Source organism: Haliaeetus leucocephalus, unplaced genomic scaffold (genome assembly GCF_000737465.1).
Source record: "Haliaeetus leucocephalus isolate CR32 unplaced genomic scaffold, Haliaeetus_leucocephalus-4.0 Scaffold240, whole genome shotgun sequence".
Taxonomy (NCBI): domain Eukaryota; kingdom Metazoa; phylum Chordata; class Aves; order Accipitriformes; family Accipitridae; genus Haliaeetus; species Haliaeetus leucocephalus.
The window spans coordinates 2,572,567-2,591,756 of record NW_010972676.1 but is presented as its reverse complement, the minus strand read 5'-3'; the positions used below and the strand labels follow the sequence as shown (position 1 = coordinate 2,591,756).

Here is a 19,190-nt window from a genome sequence, read left to right as displayed (position 1 = left end):
ATAGAGATTGTCCTGAACAAAACATAAAATTCAGCAAAATGTTGAATGGCTATCTTTGCTGTGGAATAGGTTCGCTTTAAGAGCTCTGAAAGATTTATCATTCTTTATTAAGTGATTCCCTGAGATTTTTTTTTTTTGGTAAGGAATACTCTAAAAATATTTTTTATCATATGGGGAAGTCAGCAGGTTTGTAGATGTGTAGAGATACATCCTCTCGCTGAAATCAGTATAGCTGTACACATATCAGAAAAGGAGGAGTTGCATGGAGTCTCGCTTCCATCTTAATCTATCACTTTACAAAGAATGAAGCCCCGTATTTTTATGTCAGAGTGAGTCAAATGGAGAATTAACTAAATCAGACTTGTTCTGGGCTCCCCATGAGCAGCTGATGCGATATTTCATGCTTTACCTGCCTCACTGAGAGACATCACAACCACCTTTCCCAGAATGGGGTTGACAGCTAGTGACACTGCTGAAAAAACACCACCTTATTATTAAAATTACTGTATATTAGTTCAGATGCAAGGGAGGAAATCAACCATGTGCATATGCGGAGGGTTAAAATTGTAAAGGTATGCACAAAAGAAGCAGGGTTGAGAAATTCAACATCTTTGCATAACAGCCTTGCATGTAGCGAATATCCCTCCAGCTCTGGAATCCAGTGCTTTGTTTTTATTGGATCGGGGCATTGGTTTCCTGAAGCTACTTAGGGTAACTACTGCTCTGTGTGAGCAAGAACATCAGGATCAGTTCCTAAAAATAAAATCTGACAAACTTGAATAATTAATAATAAGGAAAGAGGAAAGTAACCAGAAGGTAAAAGAAACCTCATGTAATAGCATATCAAAAATATTAAATCTTCTCAATCGGTTGAGAACTGTTCCACGGTAATTGGCAAAACTATATACAATATATTATTTGTGTGCTTTCTCTCCCACCCTCTCTCTCTCTCTCATTCATCAAATTGCCTGTTCAGGCTTCAAATAAATAATCCTAATAAAAAACTAAGACAGATCCTTAAAAACTGAATGAGCCTTTCAGACTCACAATTTTTTTCTCTGAAAGGGCTAAAAATTAAGATCATGAACAAATCATTTTGTCCAACTAGTGTGAGCTTCAAACACGCAGCTGCATACATCCAGGAAAGTGACATCTCTTCAAAGAATATAGCCACCCTGAATGATGAAAATCAGCTGCCAGCCTGCACAAATTTACATGAGTGCTTACACTATCAGTCAGGCATTTCCTGTACTCCTGTGGGGTTTTTTTAATGTGAACTATCAAGAATTACAAATGGGCAGTTTTCATTGCATTTCCTCCCAGCTCCCAACTGCGTGCTCTGCAAGCAGGACTCAGACGTATCCAAGGTGCTCTCCTGGTCTCTCAGTGTGTACTAACACCGCCTTAGTGGGAGTTCTTTGCAGGATCAGCAGGACCAAATACGATGCTTCCAGATTGTAAAGAACTGTGTAGGAGGTGCCTCCAGCACATTTGGCGCATTGATAGCCACATGTTTGAGTGTCTCCACTGTGGTGGCAGTGGATGCTGCACTGTTGTGCAGACTGTGGTCCGACAAGCGAGCCCCAGCACAGTACAGCCAACTGGCCCTGTATCATCAGCCCACCTGGAGCTCTGCGCTGCTGTGCCTGCAAGAGAGGAAGCTCCCAACTGTTGTGCCAAACCTTCCCTCTCAGAAGAGTGACCATGTGAAGACTAAGGGATGCAGCAATACAGTTTGACAGATACAGGTGCACATATTCACGTGTAGGTTTCTGAGAGCCATCTTATTGAAAAAACCTATCAGAGGTGTTGGACTCCAACCTGCAATTCCCTCACAGTCTTCAGCTCTACCCAGCATCTCCAGTCCATTCTGGTCTTAGAGTCCCACAGTGGGAAGGAATCCCTCAGGCAGACCTGATTGCTGGGAGAGCAGTAGGTTAAGGAAGGGGAAGAGACACTCCAGCCACAACCTGCTGAAGCCCTACTGTCATCACTCTGGAGCCCTGCTGAGCTCACTAGCCCCTAGCCAGAGCTCCCTGAAGCTCTGTTACACCTCCCAGTCTATCCTTTGTCCCACAACGCTCGCCACCATACTACAACTTAACTTCAGCTGCTAGCCACAAAGATTGAATGAAGTTCTTTGCCTGTTGTCATCGGGATGACACATCACACTTTGCCTGCAGTGCCAGGTTTGCACCAGTGTCAGGTATGGGATGTTAGGCTAGATGAACTCCTAGTCTCAAGCTGTATGGCCATTTTTATGGCATGTTGATCATTTTGATCCTGAGCCAGCTATCCAGCAGTTCTCTCTGGTTCTGAGGAATTGTAGTACATTATCATACACTTTGAAATTCATGCAGGAAAGATGTGGTATTGCAAGTATAAATCAAGAGGTGACCATTCTCTTTTGGAAGGTCGTGTTGTGTTTTGCGTTCAGTAAGCTTCTAGCTTGAAAAGTTCGGTGCTTTTACTGTTTTATGAAATGCAGATACTGTTTATCTCCTTTTTGTGCTTGACACCTTCAAGATTCAAAATATTTTTCCTTACACTCTACTTGGGACCAAAACCTAGTCCTGCAAAGGTGGCTTTCAACTGCCGGACAGCAATGTGGGAGCCATGTCAGGGAGGCATTTTGCCGGTGTGCCTGTGTAATTCTGCATTTCCTTAATCTAGCCCTTCCTCCTGCAGTAACTACTAAGGAGAGTGCCTTATAAAGCTTGATGTGAATGGGAACAGAATATCAGGGCCTGGGCTGAAGTGATCAAGGTGGACTGGGCCATAGCCAAAGTTAGCCAACATGATCCTGGGTTTATGGGAAGGAAGAGGAGAGGAGAGGAGGGGAGGGGAGGGGAGGGGAGGGGAGGGGAAGGGAGGGGATTTTTGGGACATGGGGGAGAGGTCCAGTGAATTTCTCTGAATTGTCTGACAAGGTACTTAGAGAGGGAAACAAATCCTCTTCTCTCTACCAGAGACACTCTCTTGACCTGCACAAAATCCAGTAATACTGCTGCTGTCAGATGCTGGTGGGGTCAGAAGCCAGTAGTGTCATGCAGCACTCTGCTTTCTTGCTGAACAAGGTAAAGCATTAATGCTACTGACTCCTGTATCACATGTGCAACGATTAATGCTGTAATAAGAATGCAAATGCTCGTGTAGGTAATTCAGTGAGCAATAACATATCTTTTGCATTGTGTTATTTTCCCCGAGAGCATTTCTTCCTTAATGTTTGCTTTTTTGTTTTCTGATTAACTCTCTTACCTGTCCATGCTATACAGCTAGGGCACATTTTTAGACAAATATGCACAGTATGTTTCAGAATTGCTTAAGAGCGTGACTAAATCCTCCAAAAGCTGTGCACAGCCAGTGAAATAATGTGTTTAATTGCACAAATAAATAGAGTAGACGTTTGGTTTAAAGATCAAGAATGTAAATGATAGGAAATAGTAGATATGTCTGTCTGTTTCTTTTTAATGGGTCTTGCTTACCCCCCCCAGCTGTCTATGCACAATATTTGCTATAACATTGCTCAGTTTCCAAGTTTATGTAATTTAGTTTTATCATTAGAACTTGCATAGAGTACAGTAGTATCACTGCCTAGTGAGATCGCTTTAAAGCATGTTAGTGAGGAATGACAGGGGAATTTGTTACCAAATTTTATCGGTTGGGTCTGCATTTCTCAGTTGCTTCCTGAGAATATAATGCCCATAGTTGTAACCATGAGACCATCATCCAAGGATACTTCTATCTTCAGTCATTTAAACCTGCCTGGCATATCATTAGGGAGGCTGGCCTGTGGTAAAGATAGGTGTCCTGCTTGAGAGTAGCAGTCTTTCTTGAGGATGAGAGCTTCAATTTTAGAGAAAATACTGACAACAGAGAATTGCGGACAGAAGCCTAATTGCAGACACCTATCCGTAATGCTCCGTCCACCTAATGATATTCAAGCTTTGTGGAACAGTTTGCTGAAAATGAGGTGGAGCATTAAATGACATATCACTGTGGTGTAAACCAGCCTGACATTCCTGACTGATTAAAGGTTTAGAAAAATCATATGAAGAGTTTTGAGCCATAATGGAAATGTGTTGCCCAAATGTCAAATGTTAAAAAGATCCTCCGAAGGAAGTTAGGAGAATTCCAGTGTATGTAGACAGTAAGTTGTGCTCCTTTATGTTTTTATAGATACGTCATTTTGCTTAGGAATGACCTTTTTCACATGCATGCCACTCACTGTCTTTGGTATTAATTTAATCTGGAGAAGTTAGAACTGAAGAAGGAGTCCATGTCTGAATGTGTTGCTAGAAGACATCAGTTGCCTTTGACGGAAAGAGCTGAGTTAAACATAATGTGCAAAACTGTGAGAAACAAATCTGACATCTCAATAGAGGAGTGAATGGTTTCCATTAAGCTTGCTAAATCTGTCTTTCTCAGAATACTCAATATAACCTCATACACTCTTGATTTTAACAGGCTTTATTATACTCCATCTCAACTACATAAATATAAAGTTAAAATATCTAAAATATTTAACAGATGTGGGACAGTAAAGAGAGACCTCTACAGCATACAGTATGGGATTGGTCCAAATTAAATAGTGATCATAGACTATTAAATATTAAACACAATTCTGGAGGTAGATCATTATCCCTCACCTTACATTGGCTGTTCTGGCACTTAAATGAGAAATGAAAAAAACTCCTGACTAATATGATCTTTGAAAATGAGTAGCCTGAGAGGTTCTGATCTTGCAAACTGCACTAAATTCCAAAGAGTTAAGAGAGATTAAATCATGCCCCAAATATCAGGTACACCTCAATTTAGAAGACACTATACAAAGGGAGTTGTAGTACAAAAAAGTTAATGAAGGCAGCAATGTTAGATCAGCACCCCAAGTACTTCCATTCTTTCATAGCTGAATAAAAGGACTTACAGTAGATATGACAAGGAGACTGCAGCGATGGAGGCTTCGCAGACAGGGAGAGTAGGCAGAATAAAGCATCTATGTCAGATCAGGTAAAGGGGGAAGAAATAACCCGAGAGTGGTATGAGGGGGAATGGAGACATGAGCCTGGGGGAGCATGACAGAAGTGGAATAAAGAGATGGGATCAATGTCTGAGGAGAAGCCCTAGTGTGTATATCTAGGATATGTATTACTAATCAGAAGGGTGTGGGAGAGGTGTAACAGGGAGAAGGGAGATTTCACGAAAATTATAGCAAAATATGGTTGCTTCAGTCAGTTATCCCCTTCCTTACAAACAATAAGGCAAGTAAACAGTGAGTTGGTCTGCTCTGAACTGGCCATTTAAGTGTTAGATTACTGTGAAGATAACACATGTATGATTTATTATTAATACAAAATAACACATGTATGAAAGTTTTCTGCTCTAAAGGTAGTTCCATCTATGTTGTGAGATAAATTCCCATTTTTTATAGAATACTAAGAAGAATCAGACAGAATAATTGATTATTGCTGCGTATTCCACTGTATCAAGACCATTTAGAGAAATCTTAAGGATGGGAACTTTTGAAAGGGGCCACTAATGTAAAACATCCACTGTAGATCCAAAGAAAGAATATATAAAACATATGGACATACACCATAGGAAACACAGTTTACTTGGTGGTAGTAAACTGCCTTTATCTAGAAAGTATTAGACTAGAGGATCTGTTGAAAGACAACTCGTGGGCTCCTGGCTAATGAACAGAAGAGAGATAAACAAAACATAATGATAAAGTAAAAAACCATCACCTTAGGATGTTTAATGACCGTTGTCTTAACTGCTTTCATTCTTTTGTTAGTATTCAGTCTTTCATTTCCCATTCTTAAACATTTAAATATCAGTGGCTGTAATATCTGACACAAGACAAAACATTTCTTCACTACAAGGCAAAGAATAGCTCATCAGCAAAACACACACCATGCTGAACACCTTCACAAATAGATCTGAGAGGCACAACAGATTGTGCCAATTAAAAGAGTCTCTCAAGCACTTCAGAACACAGATACCTCAGCTGTGTGCTTCATATTAATCCAAGCCTCCTTGAAGACAAAATTTGACAAGAAGGTCCTTCATTATGGTTGTACATTGCTATCTCCTTTAACAAAAAACATCTGAAGTGACTGAAAATTAGGATACCATCTATTTAAATATTCACAATAAGATTTGCAATATGTGTAGTCATAATGTAACTTACCTAGAGTAAAACGTATCAAATGAAAAGGGGTAAGAGGAAACACGATTTATAACATGGGCACGATTAAGCACCATTCCATTTATTAAAACTGCACTTACTTGTCTGATGTATACACACACTGTAGTGGACAGGTGGTGAGATCAGACTTAAAAAGAAAAACCCCGCATAGAAAAAGCAACAAAAAAATCCACCCTACCATCTGTACTGTAATGAAAGAACAAAAAGGAGGGGGACATCCTTTTAATTATTATGATTAATCATGTTTATACAGAAGAAATAAGGGACCGACTAAGAAGAGCCCTCTGTCATGGTAGTAAATCTAAAAGAGTAGGCAGTCCCTGCAGAGCTTACAATCATACACAAGCTCAGGTAAAGCTCTGGGGAAGGTGACATAAAGCACAACAGAGAGCTTTATGGTGGAGGTAGATCTTAACATGATTTCCACAATGGCTTTTTGCCTACTTTCCTAAATAAATAGGCTTGTAGGATCATTCTCTTTGTGTACCTGTGTGTGTGTTGGTGACTGAGTCTCTGTGTTTACCCCTGCAACACCACGAGAAGGGCTTGGGACTGATGACAGAAAATTTTTTGAGACATGACCTTCACTGAAATCGGTGAGCAGACTTTGATTTGGTAGTCAGTCATTCACGACATCGGAGTAATCTGAATAAATAGCAATACTCTGCCCCATAACTTACACACTAGCAAGAGAAAAGAGAGAGGGAAAGTCAGTGCTGTTGAGCCTTTCCAGCTGCCTTAGATTTCCCAGTGGGTATGTGCCCCTGCAGTTGTAAACACAGCGTATCACTGCGAGTCCTACCTACTTGACAGTACGAAGCATGGCCTTGTCTTTGAAGTTAAACTAAAGATAGATTCCTTCTTTTTCATGCATAATTAGTATCAGACGGCCAAATACAGAGTGGGGGTTCTTGCTATACTCCATGTTATGTTTCAGCAGCTAAGTATAGCTGTATTACCTCAGAAATACTTAAAAGACCCAGACCAAACAACTCCCCCAGATACAGTCCTCATGCCAGTGGTTCTTTAGGGACTCCTTTTACTTTCCAGTTCAATTACAGTCAGCACTAGTGTGTGTGGCTGCTGCCAGAGTGGCCAGAACTCAGGACTCAGCACAGCCGTGCCTGAGCTCTTGGGAAGGAGAGGAAGCCATGATGCAGCTGAGGTATGCCAGAAGTGTAAATTCTTTACAGTCTCTTTATGCCATCTCTGCCTTGTATTTCATGATTCATGGTTAGGAAAATGCCCAAGGCAGAATCAAGGCTACGTAATGTGTTTGCTCACTTACAGGATGAGAAGACAAGTGCATGGGAGTCTGCCTTTGCTTAGATCATCCTTTGTCATCACAAATAATTGTACCTTCCAGAGCTGCATGTGAATACATGAACCCTTGTGGGGTTGAATGTACAGCAAGCAAGGCTGTTCCTGAGTTGGTATGTAAATGAGACACGCCACAACTTGTTCTTCATTGCCGTGGTAGCTCCTTATCAGGAAAGAATGCTGATCTAGGTGCAGTGTTTGCTGTCAGTTCTAAAATCCTGTATCTCTCGCTTGTAGCTTTTTGTTTTAAAGCAACAGCTTATCCATGTGTGTGTTTACTGGTACTCGCTGCAGTTTTGGGCCACAGTTAAATGGGAGCAAAGCAGGACATCTGTACAAAATGCCAGCACTCAATACTAATCGTATCTTTTCTCTCACTCAGAGGAGGCCAGAGTCAGCAGTGTGCCAGGTCTGGCAGAGCAGGCAGGCCATATGGGCTGCTTTACAAACAGAACACGATCTTTCCTGGAGCCATCTTAATGGTCCCTGAATAACATACCTGCCCACGAAAATGTCCGAGCTTTTCGAGTCCACATTTCTCATCTAGAACGATATATTGCTGACTAGCTAATCTAGGAGTTCTGTTGTGGTTTAACCCCAGCCAGCAACTAAGCACCACGCAGCCACTCACTCACTCCCCCCCATCCAGTGGGATGGGGGAGAAAATTGGGAAAAAGAAGTAAAACTCATGGGTTGAGATAAGAACGGTTTAATAGAACAGAAAAGAAGAAACTAATAATGATAATGATAACACTAATAAAATGACAACAGTAGTAATAAAAGGATTGGAATGTACAAATGATGCGCAGGGCAATTGCTCACCACCTGCTGACCAACACCCAGCTAGTCCCCGAGCGGCGATTCCCTGCCCCCACTTCCCAGTTCCCATACTAAATGGGATGTCACATGGTATGGAATACACCGTTGGCCAGTTTGGGTCAGGTGCCCTGGCTGTGTCCTGTGCCAACTTCTTGTGCCCCTCCAGCTTTCTCACTGGCTGGGCACGAGAAGCTGAAAAATCCTTGACTTTAGTCTAAACACTACTTAGCAACAACTGAAAACATCAGTGTTATCAACATGCTTCACATACTGAACTCAAAACATAGCACCATACCAGCTACTAGGAAGACAGTTAACTCTATCCCAGCTGAAACCAGGACAAGTTCCCAGACTGTGACAAGTTCCCAGACTGTGGGGAAACTTGCTGATGGTCAGTGGTGAGATCACTGGGGTTGGTTCCTCCTTGTTTCCACTGAGAATGCTCTACATAAAGATTCAAAGTCGTAGAAAAACTGTGGGAGAGCTTCTTTCTTCAGAGTTCTAAGGCAGGGAGGAGAAACAGGTGAGATGATTGAACGGTCCTTGCAGGCCTTCAGTGTAAATTAACAAAAGGAGAAGAAAACCATGTGTTGGGCAGAGCTGCTAGGGGTCAAGGAGGGACCAGCCTCCAATGGAAGAAGAGCTTCCATGTGTAAAACCTAATAATACATTGAAGCAGAAGTGGCCAAGAATCATCACGGTAGCTGAGTTGATGATCTTATTTAGGCAGGAAAAAGGATGCTATTCCATGAGAAGGGAAAAAAAAGAGATGGGTGGGTCACAAGTAAGCAGTGAAGAGGAGCTGGCAAGAAGGATTGAATACAAATGGGGAGCAAAAGCATCTTGCTGTGAAGGGGGAAAACAGAATATCAGCAAAATGTTTTGTTTTACACTGACTGTCTTCCAGTGATAGTTCTTGGGCCATTTTGCTGGGTTTTCGCCTATTCCAATATAGGTCTCATTACAATAACAGAAGCCAGCTCCAGTCCAGAACACGCTCTTGTCTTTAGTAGAGTTGACCTCTTTTCTTTGCTCCTCTTGAACACTGCTTGAAATTTAGGTAAGGTCTACAGAGCTGTACAAGAGTGGAATCTAATTTAGACCCATCATTGAAGAAAAGAGGATGTTTGTTTTAATTTTAATTAAATAAAAATTTAAATTTTTGGTGACATGAAAAATGGAATAGAGAAACTTCAGAAATCTCAGAAAAGACAAGTGAAAATTATTCTAATCAATTAAATGGGAATTTTGTCACTTGTAGAGAAAATATTCTGAAATAATAAGTGTAAAATGTAAGCGTAAAACAACAGGACAAATGAGTGTTGCATGTATGTGCTGAAACTGCTTAAATGAATTCTGCAGTAAAGTGCTGGTAGCACAAGTTTCTCTTTCAGTCCTCTCCCCGGAAACAGCAGTTCCTTTATATAGTGTGAATGAAATATAAAGAAAGACTTTCAAAGCCACTTTACATCTCTGGTAAATGTGGGCCAGTTCAAAACTCTGAATTATAGGTATATACAGCACAGGAGAATGTGGTTATCAGTTTCCCTAGTGCACCACAAGAGAGCTTTTGATCTTTGTGATCAGATTATCTTGTTAGTGGCTTTTGAGAAGGCAGTAGGAGCAGATGATAGTCCACGAAGACCAATGCATTGACCTTTTTCCACTTACTGTGCTTATTCCAAGCCTGAACAGAATTTAAACCCACAAGGGGAAAGGCAAAGCTGCTGTCAGGCAAAGCCACTCTTCATGCTCTCCAGAAATTTTACTAGTGATCTGCCAAGGATGGTTGTTTGTTTGCCCTTAAGTTGCATTTTAACCTGGTTTCATAAACAAACATAGCTTATATAATGTACTCTGCTGTGTCGCTGCCTGTCAGCCTTGCCACTCCCTCCGTATCTTTTTAACCCTTTAGGCAATTTTAACCAAATTTAACAGATCCTGAGTTCTGTGAGTAGAGGAAAGAGACTCGCTGGTAAAAACACTGCATTGTGAACTCAGTCTTTGTGACATCAGAGAACCTCCATGGGAAGCCACCAACGGAAAGGAAAGCCATAGGAAAAAAACATTCAGTGGCAGCTGCTGCTTGCAGAAGTATCTGTTCCTCTCTCTTCATAAAAATGACTTAGCAAAAACATTCAATCACATGTCCTCAGATGTTACCATGAAACCATGGGAGTACAACATCTGGAAAGAGAGAGTCTTGTCTTCTGTCAGATTCATGCCACATGAAATGCATTTGTCTGTTTTGTTACAACACCAAGCTTTCCCAAACAAAAAAACATCTGGGCTGGCCCTTCATGTGGAATAAATTGGAGCAGCTCCACAGAATTCAGTTTGCTGATTCATAGCAGCATAGGCTCCAATCCTTTCTTTTTCTGTACATGTGTGGCACCTTCTAAATAATACAACACATTTAGAAATGTGATATTCAAGATTTCAGAGAAGTCTGGTGGCACTGAGACAGTGTAATTGTTTTTAAATGTGGCTTTGGGTTGCAATGTTATTAAAGCTAGTTAGCTTACATGATAATTTGTGATTTAGCTCCCAACATCAGTACACATTAAATGGGTGACAAACATCATTATCCATCTTCTTACAATATTTTCCGTACTTTATTCCATATTGTATTTTAGTGCTCAGTTGCTGGGATTCAATGTGGAGGAGACTGAACAAACCACTGCTTCTGTCATGTTATAACATGAAGCATCAAATCCAAAGCCCGGGTCTGCTGAGCACTACCAAATAATGCATGTCTTTGATTGTTCACAAGTCTTTCCAAAGAAATGTCGAACTTTTCATACTATGAAAATTATCTTCAGCAACATACAGCTTGAAACCAGATAATTATCCAAGAACATGAAACAGAATTAACATGCACTGGAGCATGTCATGAACATTTCCTTCAGCAGATAAAAAAAGGTAATTGCTCTCTGAGTACAAAGCAAGGAGAAAGGTTGGCTCTGTTCCTTTAGACAATTTAGATTGGCCACTGTTTACTCACTTAACCCATAAAAACATGCAGCTTATCAGAAGGATGCCATTCAAGGGCTGATGGAGTGCGACCAGCCTCCTGATTGCAGGCACTTCTCATTTCACACTTCCCAAGTCTGATCAGACAGAAGGTTCTTAGCTATTATTAGAAGTCTAAAACCTGATGAGTCAGAGCTCCTAGTTAAACAGGACGTCTGTAAACCACGTTAAGCCTCAGCAATAATTAATACATTTTCTGAGCCACATTTTGACTTCAGGCACAACTAAGAGGCTTCATTCTTAGCCTAGAAGAAAGAATGGACATAATTTGGTATGTGGACACAATTTTCCCATATAGAAATCAGACAAGCAAGGAAATAACACTCCTAACAGCTGATGGGAGTGGTTCTGGTTTGTGATTTTGATTTTACAAATCAATTTTCTAATATTAGAAACTAGCAGAGTGTAGAAACACAGGATGGAAGTCTGGAAGAGACCTCAGGCAAATTTACTCACAAATTTATTCAGCCAGGTCTTTCAAATGCTTGAGAATTTTTGTCCCCACCTTCCTCTTGGGAGGCTGCTCCCAAAACTCATAACTCTGATAGTTAAAAACCTTGTTTTCTGCCTTTTTATTTCTATGCTAGTTTTATTCTCAGAGATCTCTCCATGTTTAAGTGGAAGGCTAAATACATTTATATACAATAATCATATTCTCCCAGTCTTCTTTGTGCTAGGAAAAGCAAGCCATGGTCTTTTAGAGAAGACTTTTCATTTTTTCTAGTCATTTTTTTACCCCCCTGCAAAAGCTATCCCACTTAAAGCTCTTCCTTTCCAAGTATGGAGATATAGTGTTGTAAGCAATGTAGAACAGCCTCATTTGTGAGAGCACAGGAGGCAACACTTGCCGGGTCTGGCATCGTGCCTTTCTGTCTCAGTGTGGCAGAGACACGGTGTGTTCATCTCCCAGCCACTTATCCTTGCAGAGAATCACGCCCTCTGGTCTAGTGTATTATTGCAATTATTACAAAAAATAAGTGCAGCTCCCACTGGTGATAGCACTGTCATCCATCTAATCTGTGCATGCATGCTGTGCACTCATGTCTAGAGATGTTATGGCCCACATTTTTCTTGCAATGGGCCACATCACAAGCACTGGTGACACTGTCATTCCGAGTACCTTGTTGGCACTCTCAGCAATCCTCTGCCTCTGAAGCTCTTGTATAAAACAGCCACTGTCCCAAAAATGAACTATTTTGAAGGGTCAAAGACCTTTTGTAAGCAACTCCTGCATACTCTTCACCAATAATTATAATGCTTACCTTGTGTTTTTATTACAATTGTTTACCTTTTTTTTTTTTTACTTTAACAAGATGCAGAAAGTCTTAATATAACACAGCAGGTTTTTTAGCCATATGCTCTATTTTCAGACTACATGTACTGCAATTGAAAAAGCAGTTTTTATTTTTGGAAAAGACTACACTAAGCTAACTGTCTAAAGGTGAAATTCATGCCTGTGGCAGGGATTAACTCAAGGTATACGTCTAAGTTAGGCTCACTAGATACCAGATCAGAAAGATCTTCTTCAGTGTATCACATAATACCAAAAAGTTACAACCCAACACCAAGATAAGACATCAAGGAGATGTGTCTGCTTGCTTCTTGACCCAACTGACTTACTGAATTCAAATCAGATTTTGTTAATTCTCTTTAAACAGCTGTTGTGCTTGGTTAAAACAGATTATTAACTAGAATAAGACTTTTTTTTTTATTTGTGCTCACTTTACATCATTCACAGGTAATACTTTTTGGGTGACAGTTTACCCAAACTGTTACTATGAAGCTTTTGCTGAAGCAATAAGATTCCATGGGTGCACATTCTTGTTGCTTCTTTGCAGTGTAATCAGTAAATATGAGAACATACGTAGCTTGTGTAATTTAATTCAATGAATATTAAACTGATCACGGTGCTAGCATTATTCTAGAAATACACTCACCTTTAATAAGCAGTTGAAAAACAGAAACCATAAACATCAAAAGTAGAGGCATTAATCCTGCAGTATAACAAGGCGAATCTCTAAAAACCATCTTAGATTCCCGCTGAAATAATTCTATTACATTTGTAATCAACCGAGGGAGAAATAATCGCTTGTAGCTTCTCTACTGTGGAGTATGGATCTGCGGTGGGCTATACAGGAAACCAGAGAGAAACAGCCAGATTAGAGGAAGGACACAGAGGGAAAATTTAAAGTATTCAAAGATAAATGAAAGTGTGGATCCTTAAGTATCTAGTGTGTCATCTGGCAGTAAAAATATGAGGAAGAGGGTAACGAGTCAATCTGCATAAACCAGGAGAACAAAAAGTAATCACAGGTAAAGACAGACTTATGCAAATACAAGGCCTTAAGGACAGACGATTGGAAAGTGTATGTGGAGAAGTTAAGACTATAAAACTAGGAGGAGAAGTTATATGTAGAAAATAAAGGAATGATTGCAAGAAACTTCCACGGAAACCGTAAGAAGCTAAATCCATTGTAGGAATACAGATGCTGTTTCAGAAAGGAGTAATTTAGTGATTTAATGGGGAAAAAGCAAACCAAGACAAATAAAAACACCAATTCCATCAGCTATTTGCTTGAAAAAGATGAATAAAGTCAGAAAGTGAGTCCTAACCTTCCCCAAAGGTGTACAGCTTGTACTGAAGATGCTTGGAAACACAGTAGGAGAGATCATCAAATAATTAAAATACTTCGACCAAAAGAATTCTAGAATGAAGCACAAGGTGAAAAACAACACATAAAACACATTAGAAGCAGGTGTGTCATCTCCCATGCAACGTGTAGTGACCCTAAGGAAACTTTATGTCACTGTGTTCCTCCTGCTGCTGGATCTTATGAGCTGGTCGTGCCATGTAAGCCCGTTCTGCTGGGCCTGCGCCTTTCCTTCTGAGGAGGTGAGGAACTGCCCTGGGGCGGTGGGGGCTGCCCTCCTAGTTGAGCGCTTTTGCCTCTGCAGTTGTGGAACTGGGAGCAGTGGGGCTGGGGCAGGGGCTGGCAGCTGCTTCAACATTTGGGTGAGAGTTTAATTACTCAGAATTGCACTTATCATTCAAGTGAGTGTTCTGCATCATCTCTGCAAGATAGCCTCAACCAGAAACTTGACAAATTTATCCAAAAGACGGCCCCATGGGGAGCTGCAATGTCACAAACAAATACAGAAGGAGAGGTGCATGCGTAGTCACAGAACCAGCATGCTTATTCTAGGCATGGGCCTTTTCAGGTATGAAAGTGCTTCCAGGCAACCTGAGAAACTTGATGGTAGAACAAACAAAAAGGAACGAGAAAAAAAATATCAAAAATGGAAAAAAAGAACTTCCAAAATGCCCCCAATACACTGGGGCAGAGGAGGAAAGGAGGATGTCAGTCCCCACTTTGTGGGCACGCACAGTCCGAGACTTGCGCTCTGCATGTTTCAATGTGCTTGAAGAGAGCCTTCCCCCTTCAGTTTATATATCTAGATATATACACCAGGAGTATTGGCATAGACAATAAATACAAATATCAGTGTAAGTAAATGCAAGGTACTTATGCTAGAGAGGAAAATATAAAACAAAGGAATCTACCAATATTGGTCCAATTCCTTAGTTGGAAAAGGTCTAGTCGGGAGAGACACGAATAAAATTCTAAAACCATTGTCAGTCCTTAACTGTGTTGCATAAATTATGTATAGCTGTTCAGCTAAATTATTCTAATATTGTACAGGTGACTTGTAAAGCAAGATGTGTTATGCAAAGGTTATTGTAAGGATCTGAATAAATACAGCAGAAGGAAACCTTCTGGGGGTGTCGGTTGCTGCAGAAGGTTAGATGTCTGTTTTCTTTAGCTAAAAAAAGGATTTAAGAGTTGAGTGGTACTACCTCCTTGAGTTGTACTACTTTCTGAAGAAACTAGGAGATAACACATCGGGCCTTTGTGCATTTCTATGAAATAGAGACAAAGCAAGAACAAAACAAAGAAGATGTCTGACAAAATTGAAGACAAATAAGTTCATTTTCCTTATTTATGCTGTAATATATGAATGCTAGATAAACGTGAAAAGAAGCAGCAAAAGCAACTGCCAAATGCTTTTAAAAAAGAGCTAAGAGCATATGTGGAGGAAAATTAACCATAAATGTTATCTCAAAGGAGAGGGCCCACTTGGAATAAGCATATATATGGCAGTTATGTCTAAAATTTGTTATGTTGCTGTTGTTTTGTGAAATGACAGAACATCTGCTCAGTCACAAGGCACCAGTAAAATGCAGCTTTATGCCTAAAGCAATATGTCAGTCCCTAACAAAAAATATATATAATAGGCTACAAACAAAGGCGCATTGTCTTTTTCAGTTGTAGTAATTTCTGACCTAATAATGGTTTAGAAAGGATTTTTTATTTTTATTTTTGAAAAAAATGAATGGAAGGATTGAGTCATTTATGACTCTTTTCAAGATTAGGCTTTGTACGTTATTTGTGCATAAGCTGACAAAATGCTTTGTCTCTGCAAATCACATTTATGTCACTAAAGCACTTTTAAAAAGGCAGCTACTTGTACGTACTTTGAGAAAAGATCATGCTTAGCTTACAATTTCTAAATGCAGCGTATAATCAGCCATTTTTTGATCACTGTGAAAACACCAGCAAGTGTGTGCTCACAGGACGAGTGGACAGAAGTCAGATTTCACCCCAAAGCTGTCTTTTCAGAGAGGAAAAGCATTCACACTGAAATCTGTCATATAGAAAACTAATTAACAAATCCCTCGGGAAACAATTATTATATGGATTTGTCTCTGAATATTCCAAGCATACAACTTTTAAGTGCTTTATTCAAAAAGTGTATTCTCTTAGATTTTCATTGTTGTGTTCACTGACCTGAAAAGTCTGAAACTGTGGTGCAAAATATAATTTAAAAACTTATTTTCTGATTAAATTAGTTTATTATCCTACAGCTTGGAATCATCCCCTCAGATATACATGCATATATGACACCTCAGAAAATAGACTAATCAATAAAATGGATTGAAATTGATACTTTTATCAAATAGTTTTCACAGACCTAAACAGTTATTACTTAATTAATGTGTGGAAGTATTCAACTGGGACATGCCTTCATGAAAAACCATGAGAATAAATTTATATTCTAACACACCTGTGGTCAGAGTGAGAATTATGGTTAGAGTCATCATAGAAAGCTCAGGGGTTGTGTGTCACGTGCTCTTTGAAGCCTCTGAAGTCTGAAGGACTCTTTTATGTGACCGAGAAGGTGTGTGCTACATCATCAAGTATTAATAGGGGAGAAAGACAGCAACCATTCTCATATGACTTCTTCCTTCTCCATAAAACCATACATCAGCAGAACTTTTTTTTTTAATGTCACCTAGTGTTGGTACTTTTGCTGGAATAAATAAAATGCATGACGATAGTCATCAGTATCTGACTCAGAGCTGAATAGTAATACGTGATTTTTACCTTTCAGCTGAATCAGATACAGATACTAAAGCTTTCCCATAGAAAGACTGTATAGTTTCTCAAAAACCCTTTAGATGTTTGTGAACCTGATCCAAAGCCTATTGCAGTTGGGAAAATTCCTGATTTGAGTCGGTTTTCAGTTGGGCTGTACAAATCTTATTGATCTATTTATATAACCTTTTCATGAGGGAAAAAAAAAAAAAGATGTGGCAAAAACTTGAAGATTTAATGTTTAAGCTGTTAAGATTCCAGTATTTTCTAGAATCTTAGGCAGCAGATACCTTCTCTTTTGTGAAGGTAAAGGTATAAGCACCAGTGCCCAGCCTGAAATCCATTGCGATTGTTTAACCGAAACATCAATTCTCAGCATCAAGAGACTACACTCCCAGGCTGGAACTATTGTGCAGAGTTGCCAGAGATCGCTAGATGGGATTATGCATCAGCAGGCAGAGCATAAGTCAGCAAAAAAGGCTTGTATAAGAGTAGGGTTTAAGCAATAATAGAAATGCCATGACTGACTCCAATCTCTGATCTCCAGTGTTAAATATGGGCAAAGAGCTGTGTTTCTCTCTACAGCTGTCTGTGAGGAAGCAGAAGGTTTTAGTGATTGGTGGCAGCAGCTAGGAGAATTGTTCAGGCTTTTTAACAGATCATGGCTGCCTCTGAAGATGCCTTGAACCTTTGTATGACCTCCAGCTCCTCTGTTGGAGACCTCTCAGTCCCCTAGCCACAAAGCATTACAGGCATTCCCTGTCCACACCCATCATCTGAACCTAGCAGAGCTTAATAAGAAGTGAAGGTTAATGTCTTTCATTATGATCTTCTAAAGCTCCACCATCCTAGTTCATCCTGATGCAGTCTGTGCTATTTCAGTGCAGTCTCAGGCCTTCGAGAAAGGTTTCAATGATACTATGAAAAAAGGAGATGGAGAAATGCTGGCGTGTGCTTTGCTATCACACTGCAACAGTGATCTCACTGAAGTCATGTGGCAGTAGCCAAAGGACAAGTGTTCCTTCAAAATTTTAAAGGGATTAGATCACAAGTCAGTATGCAACGGTGACATTGCCTTCCTAACAGGGCTGCACGGTGTGGGTGGATCTCCTCACTAAAGTGGCTACACTATTTCATCTCCTGGAAAGCGTTTATTTATAGATAAGCCATTATCTCTACACAAAGTTGGTCTCTGGTCCATCGTTCTAGGTGAATGGTAGCCACAGACGAAAAGTCATTGGAAGAGGTTGGGAAAGGGTATACAAGGTGAAAAGGGTTGGTAGGTCGCACCTGAGTTGGCTTTAAGTGGTAATGTTGAACTTGTGTATAAGGGTTCTGTGTAATTTGATGGCCATCTCTACTGGCAAGCCAAGAAAGAGCTGGGTATACCTTCATTGATATGGGCAGGAGATGCAGAGCCGAGCTACAGCTAATCTCTTTTTGTAGTGAAGACACTAAGAACCCAGAAGTCTGTAAAATGCTGCAGTGCACCATGTTGAAAAGCTGAGCTTGTTTCTTGGTCTTTGTCCAAGAAGGTGGTGCATAGTTGATTCAAGTGTTTACTTGTTTTGAGCAGAGGTCAGGATTGAGCCATGGGCACTGAATGAAATAAAATTTTTTAAAAGAAGGAGTACCTTAACAGGCAGTAAACATTTCTGCTTTGACTGGCAAACAGTCATTAAAAGCTTTTATTAAATTTTGCATCCATTCTGTTCACCACTTAGCCATTTCTTTTCATTCTGAAGGATTATAACTAAGAATGAAGGAGTCTTCTCTAATATGGTCAGGACACAACACATCTGTGAAAGAACTGAGTTATCTTGCTCCCTCACAGGCAAATTTTTCCAATTGTTTAACAAAATGTTGTTTTGTATTGCCATGACATCAGTCTTTACGCCTGTGAATAACGAGCCTCAACATTAAGCAATTTGTTTATAGAAAACAGTCATGCAGTAACAATTAGAGAGTGTTTAATGTGCTTCCCCACTAGACTCCATACCCTCTCCTCCCACTTACTGATCTTCCCACTGCAGTGTGAAGTTATTTATGTCTTCAGAATGAGCAAACAGATCTTTTCAGTGAAAGGGTGAAAAATTTCCTGAGTTCTGCCATATAGAAGTTGGCATCTGTTGTTCCGTAGAACAGGATCTCTGCTGCACTGATCCAAGCATTTGTCAGCCCCGGAGTGGAGGATGGCAGCTCACAGTATCTGAAGAAAAAGGAGACTATCACACAAAGCTTCCCACTACAGAGAAATTGCTGCATCCATCATCATCCTTTCAACCCAGTTAATACAGCTGTATTAGCCCTGTGCTCCAGTTCCTCCCCCAGCTCCCAGCCCACCTCCTTTTTAGTGTGAAATGTGTTTGAAT

The 19,190-nt window shown here is 40.2% G+C and overlaps 1 protein-coding gene across 1 annotated transcript in view; it reads left to right on the top strand.

Moving 5' to 3' along the window:
- LOC104832196 (glypican-5-like) overlaps positions 1-19,190 on the top strand; it is a 371,566-nt gene that overhangs the window by 255,659 nt on the left and 96,717 nt on the right. The window lies entirely within an intron of this gene.